Genomic DNA, 13,439 nt, shown 5'->3' with positions numbered 1-13,439 from the left:
CTGAAGACCTGAGCGCTGACCAGGAGGGGGGTGCTGAAGATGTGAGCGCTGACCAGGAGGGGGGGTGCTGAAGACGTGAGCGCTGACCAGGAGGTGGGGTGCTGAAGACGTGAGCGCTGACCAGGAGGGGGGTGCTGAAGACCTGAGTGCTGACCAGGAGGGGGGTGCTGAAGACATGAGCGCTGACCAGGAGGGGGGTGCTGAAGACGTGAGCGCTGACCAGGAGGGGGGTGCTGAAGACCTGAGCGCTGACCAGGAGCGGGGTGCTGAAGATGTGAGCGCTGACCAGGAGGGGGGGTGCTGAAGACGTGAGCGCTGACCAGGAGGGGGGTGCTGAAGACCTGAGCGCTGACCAGGAGGGGGGTGCTGAAGATGTGAGCGCTGACCAGGAGGGGGGGTGCTGAAGACGTGAGCGCTGACCAGGAGGCGGGGTGCTGAAGACGTGAGTGCTGACCAGGAGGGGGGTGCTGAAGACCTGAGCGCTGACAAGGAGGGGGGTGCTGAAGACGTGAGCGCTGACCAGGAGGGGGGTGCTGAATCCCTGAGCGCTGACCAGGAGCGGGGTGCTGAAGATGTGAGCGCTGACCAGGAGGGGGACGTGCTGAAGACGTGAGCGCTGACCAGGAGGGGGGTGCTGAAGACCTGAGCGCTGACCAGGAGGGGGGTGCTGAAGATGTGAGCGCTGACCAGGAGGGGGGGTGCTGAAGACGTGAGCGCTGACCAGGAGGCGGGGTGCTGAAGACGTGAGCGCTGACCAGGAGGGGGGTGCTGAAGATGTGAGCGCTGACCAGGAGGGGGGTGCTGAAGACATGAGCGCTGACCAGGAGGGGGGTGCTGAAGACGTGAGCGCTGACCAGAAGGCGAGGTGCTGAAGTGTGACGCAGGCAGCGTCATTTGTACATTCCAGCTTGCCCGGGAAGGGCTTCTGAGGGAACTGTGCCGAACCTTACGGTGCGGTGATGACTTGTAGGTCTAAACCACAGTGTGATTAAAGCATGTCATGTGTAGGTGGGGACTGACGTCAGCATGCAACATCGAGGCCATTGTGAGGCCATTAGAGGTATCAAGCGCTGCGAGGGGACACATTACTGGTTTCAGGGCTCACTGGAAATTCTTCTTAAAAATGTGAATGTATTAACTTCTGTTTATCAGAGCTGCGCTAGTGGATACATGTTTGTGACTCATTTTCACATTTAATGCTAGATTAACAAAACTTTAAAAACCAACACTAAACCACGTTTCCTTGGACTTTTTACTTATTTTATCTTTTTGATTTGATAACATTTTATAAACTAACTGTAAGCTGTGAAGTTCTATTACTTGAGTATATTAGGCCCCGGTAAGCCACTTGTCAGAGGGAGACAGTAGTTAAGGGCTTTTGAAAAGTGTCTTGTGGCTATCCATGCCAGGCTAATGGGCGAACGAAGGACGTTTGTGCTGCTGTTCAGTGCAGGGGGGCGGAGGGATTACAAGTCCTTGACCATCTTCCAGAGATCGACCCTGAGGAGTTTGGATCATGGAATGTGCACGAGGAGCCCTTCAGAGGTTGCACGAGAAGCCTCGAGCTGCAGTGGAACAGCACAAGGAAGCAAAGTCCCAACAAGTCTGTCGATAAACGCGCCGCTGAATTCAGCATTTTGGGAGCAACGCGCATTTGAAAACTCAATTGATCGTTATTTACGTGACCAAAGTGTTACCATTTTTTGAAATTCATGAAGACTTGCTGTGCTGTCGTCATCTTACTCTTAGAATCTAGCAAAGCGTTAGAGGGATTATGAGCCCCTTCCAAAGTTGGATCTAGTCATTCGCAATTCTTTCGATCGACTGTGACTAAAGAAAGAAAGCTAAGATGTTTGAAAGTATAAGGATAAAAGTAATATATAGTGCTGTCGATGTGGGTCCCTTAGGACAGATTTTGGGAGTCACCATGAGTGCCCGGCTGTGGGGGAAACAACTGCGCAAAATGAAAAACAAATTGGCCTTTTTATAGGGAGTATAAAACTGTTGAAAGAACTGTGAGCGGCAGGAACGAGGATGTGGAGGAGGCAAACATGCTCTGATGGTAGCTGTAGAAAGGCGTATAGCTGCCATTACCAAAAGGTTGAGTCCATATGTGTAGGAAAGGGCCCCTTTTGACATGGGTACCCCCCACTTTTTGTCCGGTATCTGGTGCAACTTTGACTGGAAGTGCACTGGGTTCCTGCTAACCAGATCCCTAGTATCAGTGTTGTTTCCCTAAACTGTACCATTGTTCCATAATTGGCACCCCTTGACGTCCAATGTAAGTGCCTTTTAAATGGTACCTCTGGCAATTAGGGCATTGGACCTAAATAGGGCCCCTAAGGGCTGCAGCACAAATGGTGCCACCCCATGGGGCCCCTCACCAATCTCATGCAAACTGCCACTGCAGCCTGCGTGTCTTGGTACAGAGGAAAATGAAGAGTCGACATGGCACACACCCCTGTGCGTCATGCCAGCGAAACACTGCATGTGGTATAGGTGAGTCACCCCTACAGCAGGCCTCACAGCCCTATCTCAGGGTGCACTATGCCCTTGTGTGGGCATATCTATGTAAATGGATGTATCCCTCTGATATCTAAGTTTCCCATTAGATAGTACAGGTGTACATGGAAGCCATGACAAGTTCATGGGCTGGACCCTCGTGATTATGACTTCTCCAGCTCCATGATGGCTTCACTGCACCCCCAGATGTTTGGCACCAAGCATCCCTTCTTGATACATCCTCACTGATGCCAGTGATAGATTTATTAAGCAATGCACAAAGAGGGCACCGCAGACGTGCCCCCTGAAAACCTGCCAACTATTAGTGTGTTGACAGGCTGGTCTCCACCAGCAGGCCACCATAGACAGGTTTCTCCTCCTGTTGTGAGAACCTTCGCTCTTGGAGGCCAGGAACAAAGCCTCTGCAGGATGGGCATTCCAGGGTGGGAAGTTTCAAAAGCCCTGCTGCCTTTATTATTCGACCTCGGGACTCTCCAGATAGTGGATATGCCCACCCCTGTGTCCTGCTTCCAATTTTGGTGGCAAGACAGACAGGAAAATTAGTAAGATTAGGAGGTGCACCCACACTCAGCAAGCATCTCCCGTACGGCGGGCCAGCTGATGTGGACTCCACTTTTCAGATTCTGCCAACTTGTTTAAGATGGAATTAGCATTTTGGGGCCAGGGTGATGCCCACTTCCCACAGGAAGTAGTCATATAGCAGGTGTTGACAACCTAAAGGTAGGGAGCCCATTGGCTACTACCTGTCACTCCCCTTAATGCTTCTGATTTGAGTATTTAGGTGGCACCCCTGAACCCAAGAACTCAGATTCAATGGATCAAGAGAAGAAGGAAGAAGAAGAGTCACTGGCTAGCGAGAACTGCAGCAGAACGGTGGACATTTGGCGCAAAACCGTGCCTGTCCTCATCCCTCTCTTGACAGACGCGACAGAGTGACTCATCCTGTGAGATGTGGAACTACCAAAGCCTTCGGTAGCCTGCCAGCACTTAAAAAATCTCCTACAGTTTCCCTTAGAGTAGAGGAGCTACTCCCCTACAGTCTGCAGGCAATGACAAGCACAGTACGGTCCATTGCCTTGCAGCTCCCCGTTGCAGATGACCAGGAAAAGGTACACGTGCTCTAGAAGGTCGGATGTGTCTCCCCACCGAGTGTGAAGACACCAGGACTAACCGAAACCGAGCAGCACCAACCCCCCGGGCTACCGGAAACCTACATCAAACACCAACAGTTGGAGTCCAGTCCAGATTCTCACTGCACCAGGACCAAGCAGCCGTTGAGGGACGTCCGCATCACTGAGACCCACTTCGTGAGTGGCCCAGCTGCCTTGATTTTGCCCCTGCCAGCTGTTTGTCCCTGACGGCAAAGAGCATCTTTGCGCACCAGGCCCAGCCGACCTAACCAATCTGCACCTGACCCGCTTGGCCCGACCCCCAACCAACCAGCTGTGCCCCCTTGCTCAAAGACCCGTTGTGACCCAAGCCCTCTTTTGGGAGTTCTCAGGCTTTTCCACAAGTTCCCCTCTGCAGCCTGTTTTAAGGTGCCCCCCTTCTCCATAGCACCAGCTACCTGCCTCGCCAGCATCCTGCTCCCGGCAGAATCCAGGCAGTTCCAGAAGGACTGCTGGTAGTGCTTTGGACATTGGCTCACTACAACTCTGAATCCAGAAGGTGAACCCCTGAAACCGACTCTACCTACCTTTATGCATTTCTGACTTTTCCTTCCATAGGGTTGCATTGTGCATAAAGAGGCACAACTTTAAAAACTTTACTTACCTATCCAAATTGCTATTGAAAACAGGACTTACCTTTGAACTACGCTTTTTGTTTTGAAACAAATATAAAAAGAAGTGTTATTTTTCTAAATTGGTCTCAGATTTATTCTTTGTGTGTCTCTCATTTGTTGCCTCTGTGAGTACAACAAATGCTTACACTACCCTCTGATAAGCGTAACTGCTTGCTCACACTGAAGGAGAGTAGGATCTGCTTCTTATGGGTACCCCCACTTTTCGCTGATGTTTCACTGTTTTCGACCTTAGTCTGGCTGTGGCCCTGCTATTCAGGACCCCAGCCTAGCTGCTTCCTCTCTAAATTCATTCCATGTACCTTAGGGACACCACAGATTGGATTCTGGAGTGCCCTTATAAGTCCCTAGTATATGGAATACTATATACCCAGGGCATAGGTACCCCAGAGGCCTACCAGGGGCTGCAGCATGTATTATGCCACCCCTGGGAAGCCCTCCAAAATGATTCCACAGGTCTGCTACTGCAGCCTGAGTAAGGTGGTGCATGCACCCCTTACTGAGATATAGGTTCACTATATCTCACCCTATCACTGCACATATAAACCTATCAGTCACCCCTATGGCAGGCCTTATCAATCCTGAAGGCAGGCTGCTTGGTTTTATGTGATAGGGTGCCCATGCATTAGCAGAGTCCCTCTGCAGCCTGCGGAATCTATTCTCTGGGGTTGTCTGTGATGCAGCCTGACCATATACTCTTAAGTGCATTATAACCTTGCGGTAAATGCTAACTTTGGGATGGCTATGAGTATGATCCTACCCTTCGAGAGGGAGTGACATGACAGCACCGGTATACCCGGTACCAGCTAACAGAGCCCCGGCATCACAAAATGGAGGCTGCCAGCCACAGACACAAGTCTGGCCTCCTGCTGCTGACCGAAACTCCGGCAGGGGAGGCCTGGACAATAGGTTTCCTGTCATAGGGAGGTGTTATCACCTCCCAGACAGGCCTTAGTGGATTAGGGCTGGGTGGGTGCACTCCAAGAGTGCTTTGAAGTTCAGCACTGGGGGTACATTTGGTGTCCCTGTGCATAGTCCAGTACAAACCGGTTGCAGGGACTACCAGCCCCTGCTCTGGCACAAAACTGGACAAAGGAAATGGGTGTAGCCACCCCTCTTTCCTAACCCTCCCATAGGTGGGTCCCCAGCGTATGTCCAACCCCTTCCTTGGGTATAAGAAAGCAACCCCTGGCTTCAGGACTTTAGATTACACCTGGATGAAACTCTGATACAGAAATCCCGGAACTTCAATGATCTACATGACTAGATGACTAGATGACTGAAGAATCTCCCTTGGAGTAAAGGAAGTAGTCCCCTGCAAGGTAGGCACCAAAGACACATCTGACCGGTTTGCATTTCCGAAGCTCCAGCAGTACTCTGAAGTATTTGCAACACAGGAGGTGGGTTTCCAGACTTCCCAGAGGCTGACCCGAGTCCCCAGCAAATCTGAGACCCATAGCCCTTGTGGGTACCGTGGAACCAGAAGCCCTGGACACCGTGCACATTTTCAAGTGCATTCGTTTCTCGACGTCTCTTGAGGCTGTGCATTGGCTTACTTGTAGCCCAAACCACGAGCACCTTTTCCACCAAAGATTGCTGGCCTACACTCCACGAGTGTTCCGTGAGTCGGCCCTTTGTGTTTCTGCTCGAGGTACCTTCGCGATCCCTAGTCCGTTGACTGGTGGGTCCCTGTGAAGGAAACTTTACCTTTAATTGGGCTTCTCTGGTTGCTCCAAACGTGCCCTGACTCTCCATCGCTTGGGGAGTCCCCAGAACCTTGCTGGTCTGCACCGAAGCATCTTTCCTCTTCCTGTGTGGGTTGCTGTTGCCAAGGCTTGTTGTGTCCAATCCGGGCACCGATGCTGCAGTACTCAACATCCTTCGTGAGACAGCTCAAATCCAGCTCCTGGTTGTCGTCTATGCCTCCTGGTCCTCATGGCTGAAGAGTCAAGCTTTCCCTCTTCGCACCTGAAGCACCCAACATCGATGGGCATTCGTCTATCGTGCCCCTGGTCACTGGCAAGTGACCCAGACTCTGTCCCCTCTGCTTTCAGGTTCTTCACATCTTTGATCCAGGCTTGGATCTCTTCGGACACTTCTCCTCTTCCCGGCAGCAGCACTTTTCAGTATTCTGCCATTGAAAACGACGATGCGACCGGACACCATTTGACACCTATGCACCCGGCTTCCCTGGGTGAGGTAACCCAAGTACTCCGGTGCTCCCATGGGTGTTGGCCCTAGAACCATCTAAGTCCAAAAGGGTTTGTTCCTAGTCCACCTCTAAGTGTCCTTAAACCTTAAAATTCCAACCGCGACTTTCATCATAGAAGCTAACAGAGCTCGCGGCTGTGTTCTCACACTGCACACGTCCCCCGTGGGTCCCCTGTGTCACTACCTTGGGGTCCCCGTGATTCTACAGGCTCTAGGCCTTGTGTCTAGTCAAGTTGTGGTTCTTATACCACTTTCTTAATATATGGTTTGGTTTGCCCCTAGGGCCTATCGTATATTGTGCTAATTTACTGTGATATTTGAAGTGTAAAATATGTGCTTTGACCTCTAGCCTCATAAAGAGACTAGTCAGATGTGTTTAGTAATAAATACATATATTTTATATGTATACCTGGTGTGGTTCTTCTTTCATGTGTTCATTCAAGAGATTAAATACTGGTAAAACAAGCTGCTTTACATTCCTTCAAGACTTAGCCTGAAGGCTGCTCTCCACAGCTACCACTAGGATAGCTTTCAAATAAGGTTGTCTTTAACCTATCCCTTCTAAGGGGTTGTTTGGACTGGTGCAAGGTGCCCACTATAACTAGTAGACAGCATATGCCAGGCCAACTTCTCACATTGGTGTGCAGCGGTTGGAATTCAAGCTTGCCATTGTTTTACCAGATGATCGACTAACTTAAAACCACTAAAGGTACCTGAGGTACATATAATTCAAGCTTAAACTACAGTAAGTTCTACTGAACTTAGAGTTGTGTGTCAAGGGATTAGCACACCCTTTCTACAACTCAAGAGAGTTTAGTAGGCCACACTAGAGTAGGTAGGTGCATATACCACACCTCACTAGTGATGTCTTCAAGGCCAGGAACCAGTGGGTTCCTGCCAGAAGCCAGTGGTCTTCTAGCATCCAAGTATGACAAACTCCCATTCTTGGAATTTAGAGCATTGTGTCGTACTAGCAAATTCAAGACAGGGAAAAATGCAAACACCCAACGCCTCATAGAGGTACTGCTCTTAGATGATCTCAGAAAGACCTCAGGGTCTGAAGGGGTAGGCAGAGTGGGTGGGGCAGCAGATGAGGAAAGGCCCAGGGGTGCAGATACCCCTGGCCTGACCTCTGGAGCTGGCCAGGAAGATGACAATGATCTTAACCTGGAAGATACAACCTCTCCTGGAGACGAGGAAGATGGCCATGATGGCCCTCTCTTCACCCCACCTGGGAGAGTTGGAAGTGTGCCTAGAAGGTCAAGATCTCCTTCTCAGGAGTCTAACCATTCTGACACCTCCATAGGGACCTCTGTTTCCTCTCATAGGAGGGAATCCTCTCATGAGAGGAAAGAGAGACTGCTCAAGTATGAGGAAGCTCAGCTTAGAATAAGCAGAGAGCAGATAGCCCTAGAAAGGGAGTCCCTAGAGCTTCAGAAAACTAGAAGGAAGATGGGACTAGAGCCCCATGGTGGCAGCAACATCCCTAGTGTTAGAGAAAGGTCTCATGACCATAGAAACCTAAACAAGATTGTCCCTTCCTACCAGAGTGGGGATGACATCCACAAATGGTTTACTTCACTGGAAAGGGCCTGTAAAGTTCAGAGGGTCCCCCAGGAGCAGTGGGCAGCAATCTTGTGGCTCTCCTTTGCAGACAAAGGTAGAGATAAGCTCCTCACTGTTAGAGAAGAGGATGCTGATGATTACCACATCTTGAAGAGTGCACTGATTGAAGGGTTTGGCCTAACCACTGAACAATACTGGTTAAAGTTCAGAAATACCCAAAAGGCACAGAATCAAGACGGGGTGGACTTTGTAGATTGTGCTACTAAGGCTCTGGAGGGCTGGTTACTTGGCAGTAAGGTGTGTGATTTAAATGGATTGTACAACCTAATTATGAGGGAGCAAATCCTTAATAATTGCAAAATCAGCTGTTGCATCAGTACCTGGTGGACTCTGATCTGACCTCTCCCCAAGAATTGGGAAAGAAGGCAGACAAATGGGTCAGAACCAGGGTGAAGCAGAAGGTTCAGATCCAAGGTGGTGACCCTAAGAAGCAAGATTCAATGAACTCTGACAAGGGTGGGGAAAAGGGTAAAGACCAGAAGTCTTCTCAAGGTCCCCAAAAATCTGCATCTGGGGGGGGGGGGGGGGGGGAGTCCCAATCTAACAAAGGAAAAGGCCAAAAGAAACCATGGTGTAAAATCTGTAAGTAGAAAACCCATTGGACCAGTGACTGTACAAAGTCCAAAGACTCAACTCCAGCCACCATTGCCCCTAAGGCAACTGTTCCCACTAGTGCAGCTACTATGGTACTCAGAATAAGGGTGTAGTAGGGTTAACCCTGGGTTCTGAGATGGACTCTGGGCTAGTCAGAGTTCCAACTCAGTCTGTCCTGATCTGTGATGGCGGCATGGACATGTCCTCCTTTGTGAGTCCCAGTAACTGGGCAAATACAGACAGCAGCCTTTGATAAATGGAAAAGGCTTTGGCATTCAGGGACACAGGAGCAAGTGTCACAATGGTGACAAAAGATCTTGTGGCTCCTGAGCAGATTATACTTGGTGAGATGTACCAAGTGACCAATGCTAGCAATGTCAGGACGGACCATTCCTTGGCAGTTGTTAATTTCTCCTGGGGAGGGGTAACGTTGTGGTAAGTGCAGACCTCCCTGTTGAATGCTTGCTTGGCAAAGATCTAGAAACTTCAGCTTGGGCAGAAGTGGAGCTCAGGACACATGCAGAAATGCTAGGAATTCCTGCACATGTATTTGCTGTGACCAGGTCACAGGCCACAATGTCTAACACTGAACAGGCCCTGGTTCCTGGAAGAATGGACCAGGTGCCTCCCAAGAGGAGGAGCAGTAGGGTTAAGGCAGTGCCTTCCCCCTGATTCAGAGTACAGATCAGCCTCCTGAGGGAGATGATCTTAGTCCTGAAGAAGGAACTGTCCCAGATGAGCTTGAGCCTGATCAGGTTGAGTTCTTGGGGACAGGGGGCCCTCCCAGGGCAGATCTGAGCCAGGAGCCGCTGAGCTGCCCCTCTCTTGAACCCCTCAGAATGCAAGCTGCTGATGAGGCTGCTGGGAATGCTAGTGGAACCCATAAAGTATATTGGGATGATGGACTCCTATACTCAGAGAGTGGGAAACCAAGCCTGGTGCTTCCAGGAGGTTGTAAATACCTCTGAATGTTTAGGGGCTTCCTATTAACACCAGCCCATGATATTCCCCTAGCAGGTCACCTGGGCCAAAACAGGACTTGGGAGAAAATTGTCCCTCACTTTCATTGGCCCCCACATGTCTGAAGACACCAAGCAGTTTTGTTGCTCCTGTGTCACCTGTCAAGCCAATGGGAAGGCAGGTGGAACCACAAAGGCCCCCCTGATGCCACTACCTGTGGTGGGGGTTCCCTTTGAGAGGGTGGGGATTGATATAGTTGGTCCCATGGATCCTCAGACAGCCTCTGGGCACAGATCTATCCTGGTGGTGGTGGACCATGTCACTAGGTACCCAGAAGCAATTCCACTTAGGACCACCACAGCTCCTGTGGTTGCAAGGGCCCTCTTGGGTGTATTCTCAAGAGTAGGTTTTCCTAAGGAGGTAGTATCAGACAGGGATACAAACTTCATGTCTAGTTACTTGACTGCAATGTGGAAGGAGTGTGGAGTGAATTACAAATTCACCACACTCTATCACCCACAATGCAATGGTTTAGTTGAAAGATTCAACAAAACCATAAAGGGCATGATTAAAGGTCTCCCAGAAAAGCTTAGGCGCAGATGGGACATACTTTTGCCTTGCCTTTTATTTGCCTACAGGGAGGTTCATCAAAAAGGGGTTGGTTAGAGCCCTTTTGAACTTTTGTTTGGATATCCTGTTAGGGGTCCATTGTGTCTGGTGAAGGAGGGATGGGAGTTACCTCTCAAACCCCCTAAACAAATCATAGTGGACTATGTACTTGGTCTCCGCTCCAGGATGGCAGAGTATATGAAAAAGGCAACTAAAAACCTTGAGGCTAGCCAGGAATTACAAAAGGCCTGGCATGACCAAAAGGCTGTGCTGACTGTTTACCAGCCAAGGCAGAAGGTGTGGGTGTTGGAGCCTGTTGCCCCAGAAGCCCTCCAAGATAAGTGGAGTGGACCCCATACAATTGTTGAACAGAAGGGAGAGATAACCTACTTGGTAGACCTTGGAACTCCCAGGAGTCCCCATAGGGTACTCCATGTCAAGAGACTGAAACCATATGTCAACAGGGCTGACATGGGCTTGCTCATGGCAACTGATGAGGGACAGGAGGAAGAGAGTGACCTACTCCCTGACCTGCTCTCTCAGAACCCTCATGATGGGTCAGTAGCTGGTGTAGCCTTGGCAGGCAGCCTCACTGTCCAGCAACAAACTGACTGCAGAAAAGTTCTTAGCCAGTTTAGGCATATGCTCTCACTGCCTCCATGTCAGACTACCTGGTGCACTCATGAAGTGGACACTGGGGACAGTCTGCCTGTTAAAATTAAGATTTACAGGCAACCTGATCATGTCAGGGACTGTATCAGGACAGAAGTCCAAAAGATGTTAGACCTGGGAGTCATTGAACCCTCAGATAGCCCTTGGGCTAGTCCAGTAGTCCTGGTGCCTAAACCTCACACCAAAGATGGCAAGAGAGAAATGAGGTTTTGTGTGAACTACAGTGGTCTCAATGCAGTCACTAGGACTGATGCCCATCCCATCCCAAGGGCAGATGAGCTTATAGATACTTTGGCCTCAGGCAAGTTTCTGAGCACATTTGACTTGACAGCTAGCTACTGGCAGCCCAGACTAGCTGATGATGCAAAGCCAAAGACAGCAGTGTCTACCCCTAGTGGGCACTACCAATTTGTGGTGATGCCCTTTGGTTTGAAGAATGCACCTGCCACTTTCCAAAGGTTGGTGAAGAAAGTCCTTACAGGCCTGGAAGCCTGTAGTGCAGCATATCTAGATGATATTGCTGTCTTTAGCTCCACCTGGGAGGATCACCTGCTCCACCTAAGGAATGTTTTGGAGGCCCTGCAAAAAGCAGGCCTAACTATCAAGGCCACTAAGTGCCAGATAGGGCAGAGTCAGGTTGTGTACCTGGGCCACCTTGTAGGTGGAGGCCAGGTTCAACCATTGCAGAGCAAAATCCAGACCATCATGGACTGGGTTGCTCCAACCACCCATACTCAGGTCAAAGCTTTCTTGGGCCTGACTGGGTACTACAGAAGATTTGTAAAAGGTTATGGATCCATAGTGACTCCATTGAATGACCTTACTTCTAAGAAAATGCCCAAGAAAGTTCAGTGGACAGTTAGCGGTCAAAAGGCATTTGATGACTTAAAGCAGGCCATGTGCACTGCTCCCATTCTGCAGAGTCCTGATTACTCCAAAAGGTTCATTGTGCAAACAGATGCATCTGAGTTGGGGGAAGGGGCTGTACTGTCACAGTTGAATGATGAAGGTCAGGATCTGCCAGTAGCTTTTATTAGCAGAAGGCTGACCCCCAGAGAGAAACGTTGGTCAGCCATTGAGAGGGAGGCCTTTGCTGTGGTTTGGGCTCTGAAGAAGTTGAGGCCATACTTGTTTGGCACTCACTTCATTGTTCAGACACACCATAAGCCCCTCTTATGGCTAAAACAGATCAAGGGTGAAAACCCCAAACTTTTGGGGTGGTCCATTTCGCTACAGGGGATGGACTATACAGTGGAACATAGACCTGGGAGTAACCATGCCAATGCAGGTGGACTCTCCAGATACTTCCACTTAGAACATGAAGACTCAACTGGTCAAGGTTGGTTTCATGTCCCTGCGTTTGGTGGGGGGGGAATTGTGTAGGAGAGTAGGATCTGCTTCTAATGGTTATCCCCACTTTTTGCTGATGTTTCACTGTTTTTCGACTTTAGTCTGGCTGGAGCCCTGCTATTCAGGACCCCAGCCTAGCTGCATCCTCTCTAAATTGATTCCATGTACCATAGGTACACCACAGATTGGATTCTGGAGTGCCCTCATAAGTCTCTAGTATATGGTATACTATATACCCAGGGCATAGGTACCCCAGAGGCCTACCAAGGGCTGCAGCAGGTATTATGCCACCCCTGGGAAGCCCTCCAAATTGACACCACAGGTCTGCTACTGCAGCCTGAGTAAGGTGGTGCATGCACCCCTTACTGAGATATAGGTTCACTATATCTCACCCTATCACTGCACATATAAACCTATCAGTCACCCCTATGGCAGGCCTTATTAATGCTGAAGGCAGGGTGCTTGGTTTTATGTGAGAGGGTGCCCATGCATTAGCAGAGCCCCTCTGCGGCCTTCGGAATCTATTCTCCGGGGTTGTCTGTGATGCAGCCTGACCATATACTCTTAAATGCATTATAACCTTGCGGTAAATGCTAACTTTGGGCTGGCTGCACGGAAACATGTCGTGTTTGGTGTCAAACACCTTGGAATCATACCCCCACACCAGTAACTGGTGTGGGAGTATGATCCCACACTACTAGAGGGAGAGACATGACAGCACCAGTATACCCGGTACCAGGCAACAGAGCCCTGGCATCAAAAAATGGATGCTGCCAGCCACAGACACAAGTCTGGCCTCCTGCTGCTGACCGAAACTCCGGCAGGGGAGGCCTGGACAATAGCTTTCCTGTCACAGGGAGGTGTTATCACCTCCCGGACAGGTCTTAGTGGATTAGGGCTGGGTGGGTGCACTCCAAGAGTGCTTTGAAGTTCAGCACTGGGGGCACATTTGGTGTCCCTGTGCATAGTCCAGCTCAAACCGGTTGCAGGGGCTTCCAGCCCCTGCTCTGGCATGAAACTGGACAAAGGAAATGGGTGTAGCCACCCCTCTTTCCTGACCCTCCCATAGGTGGGTCCCCAGAGTATGTCCAAC

Source organism: Triturus cristatus, chromosome 8 (assembly GCF_964204655.1).
Source record: "Triturus cristatus chromosome 8, aTriCri1.1, whole genome shotgun sequence".
NCBI lineage: Eukaryota > Metazoa > Chordata > Amphibia > Caudata > Salamandridae > Triturus > Triturus cristatus.
This window is presented reverse-complemented; position numbering follows the sequence as displayed.